This window comes from Tachypleus tridentatus, unplaced genomic scaffold, assembly GCF_004210375.1.
Source record: "Tachypleus tridentatus isolate NWPU-2018 unplaced genomic scaffold, ASM421037v1 Hic_cluster_1, whole genome shotgun sequence".
Lineage (NCBI taxonomy): Eukaryota > Metazoa > Arthropoda > Merostomata > Xiphosura > Limulidae > Tachypleus > Tachypleus tridentatus.
The window spans coordinates 31,385,392-31,402,919 of NW_027467777.1; the positions used below are offsets into that span (position 1 = coordinate 31,385,392).

At 30.7% G+C, this 17,528-nt stretch overlaps 1 protein-coding gene across 2 annotated transcripts in view; it reads left to right on the top strand.

Annotated features, from left to right (window-relative positions):
• Nucleotides 1-17,528, top strand: part of LOC143241959 (granulin-2-like) — a 214,628-nt gene that overhangs the window by 116,189 nt on the left and 80,911 nt on the right. The window lies entirely within an intron of this gene.

The window sequence follows — 17,528 nt, forward strand, 5'->3', positions numbered from 1 at the left end:
GTTAAGAACTTCACAATCGACTAGAAACTTCCACGTGTGATCACGTTTCTAAAATAACTTGAAATGCTAAACTTACTAAGAAAAGAAAGTGAGAAATAACAGTTATGAATTTACATACCACGAGTGTGCGCAGTTTAGAGTATTCAGGAATTTATTTTGAAGAAATTCGTAAACCTGTTTCGCTAATTTTTAATGCATTTTACATAAAACAGAAACTAAAATATACTAAAGTCAAGTAAGTACAAGCTCTTGAGCGAAGTAAACAGGTGTGGACTGGACTAACGAAATATCTGGGGAAATCCTGGTGGGTTCCCTTGGAAAAGTACATTGTTTTGTTATTTTTATGAAAACTTTGTTCCAGCTTTCTTGACTGCAAACTTCTAGAGTCCAGTTAACCCTAAAGGTAAAAATATGAAGAAATTAGTGAGAAACAATTTCTTGAAAGGTATACAATATTTTTAACACATTCAACTAATAGCATGTATTATGTGATACAACTCAACATAAATGAATTGCTCTATGATGTATAAGGGATCAGAAAACATAACATTATACACGAAAAGTATATTCACGAAATGTGTCAGTTCTAAATGTTGGAATGCAAGAAACAAAGTTAACATTAAATTGGTTTTTCAAAAGCGTGTGTTTTGTTATTCTTCATATAACAAAGCCACATCGGGCTATATGATGTGTCCAGATACCGAACCCCTGACTTTCGCGTCGTAAATGTTTAGACTTACTGCTATACCAGAGGGGAACTTTCAAAACAGAACAAAACAAAATATTCCCGAAACGATCTACTTTTCGCATTATTAATTAACGAAAATTAAGTGATGAAGTTACAGTATTGTTTATTCGTGACGTTAAGTGATGAAGTTACAGTATTGTTTATTCGTGACGTTAAGTGATGAAGGTACAGTATAGTTTATTCGTGACGTCAAGTGATGAATTTGCAGTATTGTTTATTCGTGACGTCAAGTGATGAAGTTACAGTATTGTTCTTTCGTGACGTCAAGTGATGAATTTGCAGTATTGTTTATTCGTGACGTTAAGTGATGAGCTACAGTATTGTTTATTCATGACAAGATAGTAAGAGAAAATTTATATATATCTTTTGTTGAATTTTGGATCTTGTAATTTAAACGAAAAGTAAGTAATCAACAATATTTCTCGTCATCTCTTGAGATAGTGTTATTTTTTCACTACTTCTATAACGCTACATGGCTCCAAATTTACTTTTGTACCAAATCCAGTTTAAGTTAGGGTTCTGTCGATTTTCAATCTTCCATGATCTCTAACGCTCACCCCTATTGGCTCAGCGGTAAGTATACAGGATTACAATGCAAAAAATCAGGTTTAGAAACTTAAGATAAGAAAAGCACAGATAGCCCGGTGTAAATGATCAACAAACAACCGAAATATCTCAGATCCAAGGATTTCATAACAAATTTAATCATACACCTGACGTTGAGCTGTAAATAAAAAACAACTTTTTGTTTATAAAAGAAATGAAATAAATTAGAAATAATTCACGTAATAAACACTAAATTAATCTATTTCATATAACTTAAATATTAACAAATTATTATTTTAAATAATTTTACTGGACAAGGTGTTTAATTAAAATTATGGGAAACAAAGTGCTTCTGAACACAAACATTTTGTTATTATTTTGAGCTCTCACAAATATCCATAAAAACAATCAATTTCTGACGTTTTCAAATATTCAAACAAAATTGAAAATGCCGGCACTTTTGGAATGTGAGCGTTCAATCAGGTTTTTGGAAAATATTTAAATTTTTCTAGATATAGCCATTTTTAGTGTTACTAGAGCACTCAAAACGATGATCGAAGATAATGAATTTTTAATTTTTCTGAACATTATTTCTATGTTTAAATGGCGATGTCTATTTTTATTTGATTCTGTGTGTGTGTTAAGGTGTTTGTTTAAGAATCTGTCAACACAAAAGTATTTCTGTTAACGGTCATTGATCGTTCTTATATATGCGGGAGAAAATATCAAGCTGTACCGTGGGAGCCTTTCAGAATTGAATTTACTTATGTTTTACTAGTAAACAAAAAAAGAGAGTGCTTATGTGATAACTGTGAGCTTTTCTATGTCTTCCTTTTTAACTAGCCATTAACAAACATTACTTTGTGTTAATATAACATCATGAGTTATAGCTTGTATTTGTAAGAATACACTTACAGGTCTCTGTGGATGACGTCAACAAAGGAATACTTCCGGTAAGCGTGACATTTTGATCCATGGTTCGATAAATTTTGTTTGTTTGTTTGTTTGGAAATTTCGCACAAAGCTACTCGAGGGCTATCTGTGCTAGCCGTCCCTAATTTAGCAGTGTAAGACTAGAGGGAAGGCAACTAGTCATCACCACCCACCGCCAACTCTTGGGCTACTCTTTTACCAACGAATAGTGGGATTGACCGTCACATTATACGCCCCACGGCTGGTAGGGCGAGCATGTTTAGCGCGACGCAGGCACGAACCCGCGACCGTCGGATTACGAGTCGCACGCATTACGCGCTAGGCCATGCCGGGCCCGGTTCGATAAATAAATGAAATGGTAAAGTCTCATTATGACTTGAATTTTGGCTATCTTTTTGTGTTGTCTGTAAAATAAAACTAAAAAAAACAACTTCTTTTGAACTTTGTAGTTCTACCAGTAAAAAGTTAACTTCTTTCCATACAACTTACAAAATTTTAAGCTTATTTACCACGTTAAAATGTTGATATATTGAATTTTTTGTTTATTATGACTAACCCTAATTATTAAGTTATATAAAGTTTTTACGTCCAACTTTATATCTTTTCTCACTCTGTACAATAGAATTAGAAAATCTGTCATCGGGAACCGTAATTGTGGACTTCCAATACATTAAGTGCAAAACATTTAGCATTATTCACTTCTCATTCAACATTAAGAAAAGTCACAAAATATACTACGGTTTGGATCTGGTAAGTACGACTGTAATGTAACTAACATTTACTTTGAGTTGTGGTCTTGTAATCCAGAATTACAATAAGACATAAACAATATTAGCACGAGAACAACATATAAAAACAAATGTTTAGTTTCTTATTCAAACACAATCTTTACCATTACTACTGTACCATTAGGTAATTCAGAAATATAATGATTGAATCACCACCAATCAAAAGCCAAGATCAAATTCAACTAAGACATGTACCAGTCTGATGTCGAAGATTTCTACGATTTTTAAAGAATGATATTGTTTTGTTTTTATTTGTGATTTTCGTGACATAAATACTTGAATCAGCAAAGTAAAAAGTTGATGTAACTGGGAAACACCTCAGAACATTTTCTCATAATATTTAGTGTTAACAATATTAATCTCAGCTATTGTTAATTACCTAAACAGAGTTGAACTGATAAGTATTGATATGATGTGACTAAAATGTGCTGCCATCTAGTGGTCATGATGTAGGAATTATTACATTGATGTTTCTTCACTCTTATTATTATTGTAATAGCTATGTTTCATGTTTTAATGAAAGTATAAACACGTGGATAAAATGAAGTATATTAGACCATTTGGATCGATCATCTAATAATTTATATATTAGTTATTAAACTGTATATACACTGTAAATAATTGTTTCTATCACACATGTAACTGTTGTTTGGACAGCTTACACAACTAGTTAAGACAGGTGTTTTTCCTCATAACTTCATTTCTAATTTATTTACTATGATGGATGTAAAGTATAAGTCGTTATCTATTTATCTAACCAAAACATTTGCTCCATATAATGAATAGAAAAATAATAAGGATTTATACTCTCACAGTTAGAAAAACAGTTATGATATATATATACAACAACCATTACTCTATAATATAATTCAGTTTTAAATAAAAGATCCTTCACCATGGCTATACACAAGAATCTGGTTACATTGATCCTAAAGTAATTTTTAAATTTAGACCAGTTCTTAACAAACTGGTACTTTTTTTAACATAGAGTAGAACTTTTATTTTATGAAAGTTTTACCGTTTATATCAATCAATCTCATGAAAAGTTTGAGTTGGTTATATTGAATCATTTTAATGTAATCAGTAGTATACCTGTTAGTGACATGAATATATTTAAACATTACTACTTACTAACACAAACAGTTGTTGTAGGACAGAGTATCTTATTGTAACTGTTTAATAAGTTACAATAATTAACTTGATACCATCTTTATTCTTAGTGTTAAATAATTTACATCAGTAGTTTACTTCATACCATCTTTATTGTGAGTGTTTAATAATTTACATCATCAGTTAACTTGATACCATCTTTATTGTAAGTGTTTAATAATTTACATCAGTAGTTAACTTGATACCATTTTAACTCTAAGTGTTTAATAATTTACATCAGTAGTTAACTTGATACCATATTCACAGGTAGTGTTTAATAATTTACATCAGTAGTTAACTTGATACCATATTTGTTCTGTTTAATAATTTACATCAGTAGTTAACTTGATACCATCTTCACTGTTAGTGTTTAATAATTTACATCAGTAGTTAACATAATACCATCTTTACTGTAAGTGTTAAATAATTTACATCAGTAGTTAACTTGATACCATCTGCACTGTTAGTGTTTAATAATTTACATCAGTAGTTAACTTAATACCATCTTCACTGTAAGTGTTTAATAAATTACATCAGTAGTTAACTTGATACCATCTTTACTGTAAGTGTTTAATAATTTACATCAGTAGTTAACTTAATACCATCTTCACTGTAAGTGTTTAATAATTTACATCAGTAGTTAACATGACACCATCTTTATTGTAAGTTTGTAATAAATTACAGAAGTCAACATAATCTCATCTTTATTGTAAGTGTTTAATAATTTACAGCCCAATCACTAGGTTGTTGTTTGTTTTATTTGGTTGAAAGTTGTCTGTACAAACAACTTGCTTTGGTAGTTTATGTATCAAGTTTTATTTAAATTAAAACAGGTTACCTGTGTGTTTTTTAACAGTGGTTTACCACTAGAGTTCTGTTTTTAGGACATTTCTCTATCTAAATGTGGTTTACCACTAGAGTTCTGTTTTTAGGATATTTATCTATTTAACAGTGGTTTACCACTGGAGTTCTGTTTTAGGATATTTATCTATTTAACAGTGGTTTACCACTAGAGTTCTGTTTTTTAGGATATTTATCTATTTAACAGTGGTTTACCACTAGAGTTCTGTTTTTAGGATATTTATCTATTTAACAGTGGTTTACCACTAGAGTTCTGTTTTTAGGATATTTATCTATTTAACAGTGGTTTACCACTAGAGTTCTGTTTTTAGGATATTTATCTATTTTACCAGTGGTTTACCACTACTGTTTTAGGATATTTATCTATTTACCAGTGGTTTACCACTACAGTTCTGTTTTTTAGGATATTTATCTTTTTAACAGTGGTTTACCACTAGAGTTCTGTTTTAGGATATTTATCTATTTAACAGTGGTTTTACCACTAGAGTTCTGTTTTTAGGATATTTATCTATTTACCAGTGGTTTACCACTAGAGTTCTGTTTTTAGGATATTTATCTATTTAACAGTGGTTTACCACTAGAGTTCTGTTTTTTGGATATTTATCTATTTAACAGTGGTTTACCACTAGAGTTCTGTTTTTAGGATATTTATCTATTTAACAGTGGTTTACCACTAAGTTCTGTTTTTAGGATATTTATCCTTTTTAACAGTGGTTTACCACTAGAGTTCTGTTTTTAGGATATTTATCTATTTAACAGTGGTTTACCACTAGAGTTCTGTTTTTAGGATATTTATCTATTTAACAGTGGTTTACCACTAGAGTTCTGTTTTTAGGATATTTATCTATTTACCAGTGGTTTACCACTACAGTTCTGTTTTAGGATATTTATCCTTTTTTAACAGTGGTTTACCACTAGAGTTCTGTTTTTAGGATATTTATCTATTTAACAGTGGTTTACCACTAGAGTTCTGTTTTTAGGATATTTATCTATTTACCAGTGGTTTACCACTAGAGTTCTGTTTTTAGGATATTTATCTATTTAACAGTGGTTTACCACTAGAGTTCTGTTTTTAGGATATTTATCTATTTAACAGTGGTTTACCACTAGAGTTCTGTTTTTAGGATATTTATCTATTTAACAGTGGTTTACCACTAGAGTTCTGTTTTTAGGATATTTATCTATTTAACAGTGGTTTACCACTACAGTTCTGTTTTTAGGATATTTATCCTTTTTAACAGTGGTTTACCACTAGAGTTCTGTTTTTAGGATATTTATCTATTTAACAGTGGTTTACCACTAGAGTTCTGTTTTTAGGATATTTATCTATTTAACAGTGGTTTACCACTAGAGTTCTGTTTTTAGGATATTTATCTATTTAACAGTGGTTTACCACTAGAGTTCTGTTTTTAGGATATTTATCTATTTAACAGTGGTTTACCACTAGAGTTCTGTTTTAGGATATTTATCCTTTTTAACAGTGGTTTACCACTGGAGTTCTGTTTTTAGGATATTTATCTATTTAACAGTGGTTTACCACTAGAGTTCTGTTTTTAGGATATTTATCTATTTACCAGTGGTTTACCACTACAGTTCTGTTTTTTAGGATATTTATCTATTTACCAGTGGTTTACCACTAGAGTTCTGTTTTTAGGATATTTATCCTTTAACAGTGGTTTACCACTAGAGTTCTGTTTTTAGGATATTTATCTATTTAACAGTGGTTTACCACTAGAGTTCTGTTTTTAGGATATTTATCTATTTAACAGTGGTTTACCACTAGAGTTCTGTTTTAGGATATTTATCTATTTAACAGTGGTTTACCACTAGAGTTCTGTTTTTGGATATTTATCTATTTAACAGTGGTTTACCACTAGAGTTCTGTTTTTAGGATATTTATCTATTTAACAGTGGTTTACCACTAGAGTTCTGTTTTTAGGATATTTATCTATTTAACAGTGGTTTACCACTAGAGTTCTGTTTTTAGGATATTTATCTATTTAACAGTGGTTTACCACTAGAGTTCTGTTTTTTAGGATATTTATCTATTTAACAGTGGTTTACCACTAGAGTTCTGTTTTTTAGGATATTTATCTATTTTTAACAGTGGTTTACCACTAGAGTTCTGTTTTTAGGATATTTATCTATTTACCAGTGGTTTACCACTAGAGTTCTGTTTTTAGGACATTTATCTATTTAACAGTGGTTTACCACTAGAGTTCTGTTTTTAGGACATTTATCTATTTAACAGTGGTTTACCACTAGAGTTCTGTTTTTAGGACATTTATCTATTTAACAGTGGTTTACCACTGAGTTCTGTTTTTTAGGATATTTATCCTTTTTAACAGTGGTTTACCACTAGAGTTCTGTTTTTAGGATATTTATCTATTTAACAGTGGTTTACCACTAGAGTTCTGTTTTTAGGATATTTATCCTTTTAACAGTGGTTTACCACTGGAGTTCTGTTTTTAGGATATTTATCCTTTTTTAACAGTGGTTTACCACTAGAGTTCTGTTTTTTTAGGATATTTATCTATTTTAACAGTGGTTTACCACTAGAGTTCTGTTTTTAGGATATTTATCCTTTTTAACAGTGGTTTACCACTAGAGTTCTGTTTTTAGGATATTTATCCTTTTTTAACAGTGGTTTACCACTAGAGTTCTGTTTTTAGGATATTTATCCTTTTAACAGTGGTTTACCACTAGAGTTCTGTTTTTAGGACATTTATCTATTTACCAGTGGTTTACCACTACAGTTCTGTTTTTAGGATATTTATCCTTTTTAACAGTGGTTTACCACAAGAGTTCTGTTTTTAGGATATTTATCTATTTACCAGTGGTTTACCACTAGAGTTCTGTTTTTAGGATATTTATCTATTTACCAGTGGTTTACCACAAGAGTTCTGTTTTTAGGATATTTATCCTTTTTAACAGTGGTTTACCACAGTTCTGTTTTAGGATATTTATCTATTTTTACCACAGTTTTTTAGGATTTTACCACAGTAGAGTTCTGTTTTAGGATATTTATCCTTTTACCAGTGGTTTACCACTGAGTTCTGTTTTTAGGATATTTATCTATTTACCAGTGGTTTACCACTAGAGTTCTGTTTTTAGGATATTTATCCTTTTTACCAGTGGTTTACCACAAGAGTTCTGTTTTTAGGATATTTATCTATTTACCAGTGGTTTACCACTAGAGAGTTCTGTTTTAGGATATTTATCTATTTACCAGTGGTTTACCACTAGAGTTCTGTTTTTAGGATATTTATCCTTTTTTAACAGTGGTTTACCACTTCTGTTCTGTTTTAGGATATTTATCTATTTACCAGTGGTTTACCACTAGAGTTCTGTTTTTAGGATATTTATCCTTTTTAACAGTGGTTTACCACTTCTGTTTTTGAGTTCTGTTTTTAGGATATTTATCTATTTACCAGTGGTTTACCACTAGAGTTCTGTTTTTAGGATATTTATCCTTTTTTAACAGTGGTTTACCACTAGAGTTCTGTTTTTAGGATATTTATCTATTTATTTTACCACAAGAGTTCTGTTTTAGGATATTTATCTATTTACCAGTGGTTTACCACTAGAGTTCTGTTTTTAGGATATTTATCTATTTAACAGTGGTTTACCACTAGAGTTCTGTTTTTAGGATATTTATCTATTTAACAGTGGTTTACCACTAGAGTTCTGTTTTTAGGATTTCTATTTACCCACTAGAGTTCTGTTTTAGGATATTTATCTATTTACCAGTGGTTTACCACTAGAGTTCTGTTTTAGGATATTTATCTATTTAACAGTGGTTTACCACTAGAGTTCTGTTTTAGGATATTTATCTATTTTAACAGTGGTTTACCACTAGAGTTCTGTTTTTTTAGGATATTTATCTATTTAACAGTGGTTTACCACTAGAGTTCTGTTTTTTAGGATATTTATCTATTTACCAGTGGTTTACCACAAGAGTTCTGTTTTTAGGATATTTATCCTTTTAACAGTGGTTTACCACAAGAGTTCTGTTTTAGGATATTTATCTATTTACCAGTGGTTTACCACTGAGTTCTGTTTTTAGGATATTTATCTATTTACCAGTGGTTTACCACTAGAGTTCTGTTTTTAGGATATTTATCTATTTAACAGTGGTTTACCACTAGAGTTCTGTTTTAGGATATTTATCTATTTAACAGTGGTTTACCACTAGAGTTCTGTTTTAGGATATTTATCTATTTACCAGTGGTTTACCACTAGAGTTCTGTTTTAGGATATTTATCTATTTAACAGTGGTTTACCACTAGAGTTCTGTTTTTAGGATATTTATCTATTTACCAGTGGTTTACCACAAGAGTTCTGTTTTTAGGATATTTATCTATTTACCAGTGGTTTACCACTAGAGTTCTGTTTTTTAGGATATTTATCTATTTAACAGTGGTTTACCACTACAGTTCTGTTTTTAGGATATTTATCATTTACCAGTGGTTTACCACTAGAGTTCTGTTTTTAGGATATTTATCTATTTTACCAGTGGTTTACCACAAGAGTTCTGTTTTTAGGATATTTATCTATTTACCAGTGGTTTACCACACAGTTCTGTTTTAGGATATTTATCCTTTTTTAACAGTGGTTTACCACAAGAGTTCTGTTTTTAGGATATTTATCTATTTACCAGTGGTTTACCACACTACAGTTCTGTTTTTAGGATATTTATCTTTTTAACCAGTGGTTTACCACAAGAGTTCTGTTTTAGGATATTTATCTATTTACCAGTGGTTTACCACTACAGTTCTGTTTTAGGATATTTATCCTATTTAACAGTGGTTTACCACTAGAGTTCTGTTTTAGGATATTTATCTATTTACCAGTGGTTTACCACTACAGTTCTGTTTTTAGGATATTTATCCTTTTTAACAGTGGTTTACCACTGGAGTTCTGTTTTTAGGATATTTATCTATTTACCAGTGGTTTACCACTACAGTTCTGTTTTTAGGATATTTATCCTTTTTTACCAGTGGTTTACCACAAGAGTTCTGTTTTAGGATATTTATCTATTTACCAGTGGTTTACCACTAGAGTTCTGTTTTTAGGATATTTATCTATTTAACAGTGGTTTACCACAAGAGTTCTGTTTTAGGATATTTATCTATTTACCAGTGGTTTACCACTACAGTTCTGTTTTTAGGATATTTATCTGTGGTTTACCACTAGAGTTCTGTTTTTAGGATATTTATCTATTTACCAGTGGTTTACCACTACAGTTCTGTTTTTTAGGATATTTATCCTTTTTAACAGTGGTTTACCACTAGAGTTCTGTTTTTAGGATATTTATCTATTTACCAGTGGTTTACCACTAGAGTTCTGTTTTTTAGGATATTTATCCTTTTTAACAGTGGTTTACCACAAGAGTTCTGTTTTTAGGATATTTATCTATTTACCAGTGGTTTACCACTACAGTTCTGTTTTTAGGATATTTATCCTTTTTAACAGTGGTTTACCACCACTAGAGTTCTGTTTTTAGGATATTTATCCTTTTTTACAGTGGTTTACCACTAGAGTTCTGTTTTAGGATATTTATCTATTTACCAGTGGTTTACCACTAGAGTTCTGTTTTTTAGGATATTTATCTATTTTACCAGTGGTTTACCACTTATCTATTTTTACCAGTGGTTTACCAGGATATTCTATCCTTTTATCTATTTACCAGTGGTTTACCACAGTTCTGTTTTTAGGAGTTCTGAGTTTTTTTGGATATTTATCTATTTACCAGTGGTTTACCACAAGAGTTCTGTTTTTAGGATATTTATCCTTTTATTTACCAGTGGTTTACCACCAGTGGTTTAGTTCTGTTTTTAGGATATTTATCTATTTAACAGTGGTTTACCACTAGAGTTCTGTTTTTAGGATATTTATCTATTTTGGTTTACCAGTGGTTTACCACTTAACAGTTCTGTTTTTTTTTAGATATTTATCTATTTTTACCAGTGGTTTACCACCTAGGAGTTCTGTTTTTTACAGTGGTTTACCACTTTCTGTTTTTTTAGGATATTTATCTATTTACCAGTGGTTTACCACTAGAGTTCTGTTTTAGGATATTTATCCTTTTAACAGTGGTTTACCACTAGAGTTCTGTTTTTAGGATATTTATCTATTTACCAGTGGTTTACCACAAGTTCTGTTTTTAGGATATTTATCTATTTAACAGTGGTTTACCACTAGAGTTCTGTTTTAGGATATTTATCTATTTACCAGTGGTTTACCACTAGAGTTCTGTTTTTAGGATATTTATCTATTTTACCAGTGGTTTACCACTAAGAGTTCTGTTTTTAGGATATTTATCTATTTACCAGTGGTTTACCACTGAGTTCTGTTTTTACAGGATATTTATCCTATTTTAACAGTGGTTTACCACTGAGAGTTCTGTTTTTAGGATATTTATCTATTTACCAGTGGTTTACCACTAGAGTTCTGTTTTTTTAGGATATTTATCTATTTACCAGTGGTTTACCACTACAGTTCTGTTTTTAGGATATTTATCTATTTACCAGTGGTTTACCACTAGAGTTCTGTTTTTTTTTTAGGATATTTATCTATTTACCAGTGGTTTACCACTACAGTTCTGTTTTTAGGATATTTATCCTTTTAACAGTGGTTTACCACTGGAGTTCTGTTTTTTAGGATATTTATCTATTTACCAGTGGTTTACCACTAGAGTTCTGTTTTTAGGATATTTATCTATTTACCAGTGGTTTACCACTAGAGTTCTGTTTTTAGGATATTTATCTATTTTACCACAAGAGTTCTGTTTTACCATTTATCTATTTTTACCAGTTCTGTTTTTTTTAGGATATTTATCTATTTACCAGTGGTTTACCACTGGAGTTCTGTTTTAGGATATTTATCTATTTACCAGTGGTTTACCACTACAGTTCTGTTTTTAGGATATTTATCTATTTACCAGTGGTTTACCACTAGAGTTCTGTTTTAGGATATTTATCTATTTACCAGTGGTTTACCACTGGGTTCTGTTTTAGAGTTCTGTTTTTTTGGATATTTATCTATTTACCAGTGGTTTACCACTAGAGTTCTGTTTTTTAGGATATTTATCTATTTACCAGTGGTTTACCACAAGAGTTCTGTTTTTTGGATATTTATCCTTTTTAACAGTGGTTTACCACAAGAGTTCTGTTTTTAGGATATTTATCTATTTACCAGTGGTTTACCACAAGAGTTCTGTTTTAGGATATTTATCTATTTACCAGTGGTTTACCACTACAGTTCTGTTTTTAGGATATTTATCTATTTACCAGTGGTTTACCACAAGAGTTCTATTTTTAGGATATTTATCCTTTTAACAGTGGTTTACCACAAGAGTTCTGTTTTAGGATATTTATCTATTTACCAGTGGTTTACCACTACAGTTCTGTTTTTAGGATATTTATCCTTTTAACAGTGGTTTACCACTAGAGTTCTGTTTTAGGATATTTATCTATTTACCAGTGGTTTACCACAAGAGTTCTGTTTTTAGGATATTTATCTATTTTACCAGTGGTTTACCACAAGAGTTCTGTTTTTAGGATATTTATCCTTTTTTAACAGTGGTTTACCACTGGAGTTCTGTTTTTAGGATATTTATCTATTTACCAGTGGTTTACCACTAGTTCTGTTTTTAGGATATTTATCCTTTTTTAACAGTGGTTTACCACTAGAGTTCTGTTTTTAGGATATTTATCTATTTACCAGTGGTTTACCACAAGAGTTCTGTTTTTAGGATATTTATCCTTTACCAGTGGTTTACCACAAGAGTTCTGTTTTTAGGATATTTATCTATTTACCAGTGGTTTACCACTAGAGTTCTGTTTTAGGATATTTATCTATTTACCAGTGGTTTACCACAAGAGTTCTGTTTTAGGATATTTATCTATTTACCAGTGGTTTACCACTGTGAGTTCTGTTTTTTGGATATTTATCTATTTACCAGTGGTTTACCACTACAGTTCTGTTTTTAGGATATTTATCCTATTTAACAGTGGTTTACCACAAGAGTTCTGTTTTTAGGATATTTATCTATTTACCAGTGGTTTACCACTACAGTTCTGTTTTTTTGGATATTTATCCTTTTAGGACATTTTTTTTACCAGTGGTTTACCACTAGAGTTCTGTTTTCTAGGATATTTATCTATTTACCAGTGGTTTACCACTGGAGTTCTGTTTTTAGGATATTTATCTATTTACCAGTGGTTTACCACTACAGTTCTATTTTTAGGATATTTATCCTTTTTTTAACAGTGGTTTACCACTGGAGTTCTGTTTTTAGGATATTTATCTATTTAACAGTGGTTTACCACTAAGTTCTGTTTTAGGATATTTATCCTTTTTACCAGTGGTTTACCACTGGAGTTCTGTTTTTAGGATATTTATCTATTTACCAGTGGTTTACCACTAGAGTTCTGTTTTTTAGGATATTTATCTATTTACCAGTGGTTTACCACAAGAGTTCTGTTTTAGGATATTTATCTATTTACCAGTGGTTTACCACTAGAGTTCTGTTTTTAGGATATTTATCTATTTTACCAGTGGTTTACCACTAGGATATTTATCTATTTAACAGTGGTTTACCACTACAGTTCTGTTTTTAGGATATTTATCCTATTTAACAGTGGTTTACCACTAGAGTTCTGTTTTAGGATATTTATCTATTTACCAGTGGTTTACCACTAGAGTTCTGTTTTTTAGGATATTTATCTATTTTACCAGTGGTTTTATCTACCAGTGGTTTACCACAAGAGTTCTGTTTTTAGGATATTTATCTATTTACCAGTGGTTTTACCACTGGAGTTCTGTTTTATCTATTTAACAGTGGTTTACCACTGGGATCCTTTACCAGTGGTTTACCACTACAGTTCTGTTTTTAGGATATTTATCTATTTACCAGTGGTTTACCACTAGAGTTCTGTTTTTAGGATATTTATCTATTTTACCAGTGGTTTACCACTGTTTTTTAGAGTTCTGTTTTTAGGATATTTATCTATTTAGGATATTTATCAGTGGTTTTACCACTAGAGTTCTGTTTTTTAGGATATTTATCTATTTAACAGTGGTTTACCACTAGAGTTCTGTTTTTAGGATATTTATCTATTTAACAGTGGTTTACCACTACAGTTCTGTTTTTAGGATATTTATCCTTTTTAACAGTGGTTTACCACTACAGTTCTGTTTTTGGATATTTATCTATTTACCAGTGGTTTACCACAAGAGTTCTATTTTTAGGATATTTATCCTTTTTAACAGTGGTTTACCACTGGAGTTCAGTTTTAGTTTTACCAGTGGTTTACCACTACAGTTCTGTTTTTAGGATATTTATCCTTTTTTACCAGTGGTTTACCACTGAGTTCTGTTTTAGGATATTTATCTATTTAACAGTGGTTTACCACTAGAGTTCTGTTTTTTAGGATATTTATCTATTTACCAGTGGTTTACCACAGAGTTCTGTTTTTTTAGGATATTTATCTTTTTAACAGTGGTTTACCACTATTTACCAGTGGTTTAGTTCTGTTTTTTAGGATATTTATCCACCACTAGAGTTCTGTTTTAGGATATTTATCTATTTACCAGTGGTTTTACCACTACAGTTCTGTTTTTTAGGATTTTATCCTTTTTACCACAAGAGTTCTGGGATATTTATCTATTTACCAGTGGTTTACCACTAGAGTTCTGTTTTTAGGATATTTATCTATTTTACCAGTGGTTTACCACTACAGTTCTGTTTTTTGGATATTTATCTTTTTTAACAGTGGTTTACCACAAGAGTTCTGTTTTTAGGATATTTATCTTTTTAACAGTGGTTTACCACCACAAGAGTTCTGTTTTAGGATATTTATCCTTTTTACCAGTGGTTTACCACAAGAGTTCTGTTTTAGGATATTTATCTATTTACCAGTGGTTTACCACTGTTTTTAGGATATTTATCCTTTTACCAGTGGTTTAGAGTTCTGTTTTTAGGACATTTATCACTTACCAGTGGTTTACCACTACAGTTCTGTTTTTAGGATATTTATCTATTTACCAGTGGTTTTACCACAAGAGTTCTGTTTTTAGGATATTTATCTATTTACATTTATCAGTGGTTTACCACTGGAGTTCTGTTTTTAGGATATTTATCCTTTTTTACCAGTGGTTTACCACAAGAGTTCTGTTTTTAGGACATTTACCTACCAGTGGTTTACCACTAGAGTTCTGTTTTTAGGATATTTATCTATTTAACAGTGGTTTACCACATTAGAGTTCTGTTTTTAGGATATTTATCTATTTACCAGTGGTTTACCACTACAGTTCTGTTTTTAGGATATTTATCTATTTACCAGTGGTTTACCACTACAGTTCTGTTTTTAGGATATTTATCCTTTTTAACAGTGGTTTACCACTAGAGTTCTGTTTTAGGATATTTATCTATTTACCAGTGGTTTACCACTAGAGTTCTGTTTTAGGATATTTATCTATTTACCAGTGGTTTACCACTAAGTTCTGTTTTTAGGATATTTATCTATTTACCAGTGGTTTACCACTAGAGTTCTGTTTTTAGGATATTTATCTATTTACCAGTGGTTTACCACAACAGTTCTGTTTTTAGGATATTTATCCTTTTTTACCACAAGAGTTCTGTTTTAGGATATTTATCCTTTTAACAGTGGTTTACCACTGGTTCTGTTTTTAGGATATTTATCTATTTACCAGTTCTATTTTTAGGATATTTATCTATTTACAGTGGTTTTACCACTACAGTTCTGTTTTAGGATATTTATCCTTTTTAACAGTGGTTTACCACAAGAGTTCTGTTTTTAGGATATTTATCTATTTACCAGTGGTTTACCAGGTCCTACAGTGGTTTTTACTTCTGTTTTAGGATATTTATCCTTTTTTTTTAACAGTGGTTTACCACTACCACTGTTCTGGTTTATCTATTTACCAGTGGTTTACCACTACAGTTCTGTTTTTAGGATATTTATCCTTTTTAACAGTGGTTTACCACAAGAGTTCTGTTTTTAGGATATTTATCTATTTACCAGTGGTTTTACCACTACAGTTCTGTTTTTGGATATTTATCCTTTTTTACCAGTTCTGTTTTAGGATATTTATCTATTTACCAGTGGTTTACCACTACAGTTCCTTTTTAACAGTTTTACCACAGTTCTGTTTTTAGGATATTTATCTATTTTAACAGTGGTTTTACCACTGGTTTAGAGTTCTGTTTTAGGATATTTATCTATATTTTACCAGTGGTTTTACCACAGTGGTTTACCACAAGAGTTCTGTTTTTTAGGATATTTATCTATTTACCAGTTTACCAGTTCTATTTTTAGGATTTATACGTTTTACCACAAGTTCTGTTTTAGGATATTTATCCTTTACAGTTTATCAGTTTGTTCTAGGATATTTACCAGTGGTTTTACCACTTTTTTAACAGTGGTTTACCACTACAGTTCTGTTTTTAGGATATTTATCTATTTTACCAGTGGTTTACCACTAGAGTTCTGTTTTTAGGATATTTATCTATTTTACCAGTGGTTTACCACTACAGTTCTGTTTTAGGATATTTATCTATTTTACCAGTGGTTTACCACTACAGTTCTGTTTTAGGATATTTATCCTTTTTTAACAGTGGTTTTACCACTGAGTTCTGTTTTAGGATATTTATCTATTTACCAGTGGTTTACCACACAGAGTTCTGTTTTTAGGATATTTATCTATTTACCAGTGGTTTACCACTAGAGTTCTTTTTAGGATATTTATCTATTTACCACAGTGGTTTACCACACCAGTGGTTTACCACAAGTTCTGTTTTTAGGATATTTATCCTTTTTAGTGGTTTACCACAAGAGTTCTGTTTTTTAGGATATTTATCTATTTACCAGTGGTTTACCACTACAAGAGTTCTGTTTTTAGGATATTTATCCTTTTTAACAGTGGTTTACCACTGGAGTTCTGTTTTTAGGATATTTATCTATTTAACAGTGGTTTACCACTAGAGTTCTGTTTTTAGGATATTTATCTATTTACCAGTGGTTTACCACTACAGTTCTATTTTTAGGATATTTATCCTTTTTAACAGTGGTTTACCACAAGAGTTCTGTTTTAGGATATTTATCCTTTTTTAACAGTGGTTTACCACTAGAGTTCTGTTTTTAGGATATTTATCTATTTTACCACAGTGGTTTTTTACCACTTTTTTTCAGGAGTTCTGTTTTAGGATATTTATCTATTTACCAGTGGTTTACCACCTGAGTTCTGTTTTTTAGGATATTTATCCTTTTTAACAGTGGTTTACCACAAGAGTTCTATTTTAGGATATTTATCTATTTACCAGTGGTTTACCACAGAGTTCTGTTTTTTAGGATATTTATCTATTTTTGCCAGTGGTTTACCACTGGTTCTGTTTTTAGGATATTTATCCTATTTAACAGTGGTTTACCACAAGAGTTCTGTTTTTAGGATATTTATATCTATTTACCAGTGGTTTA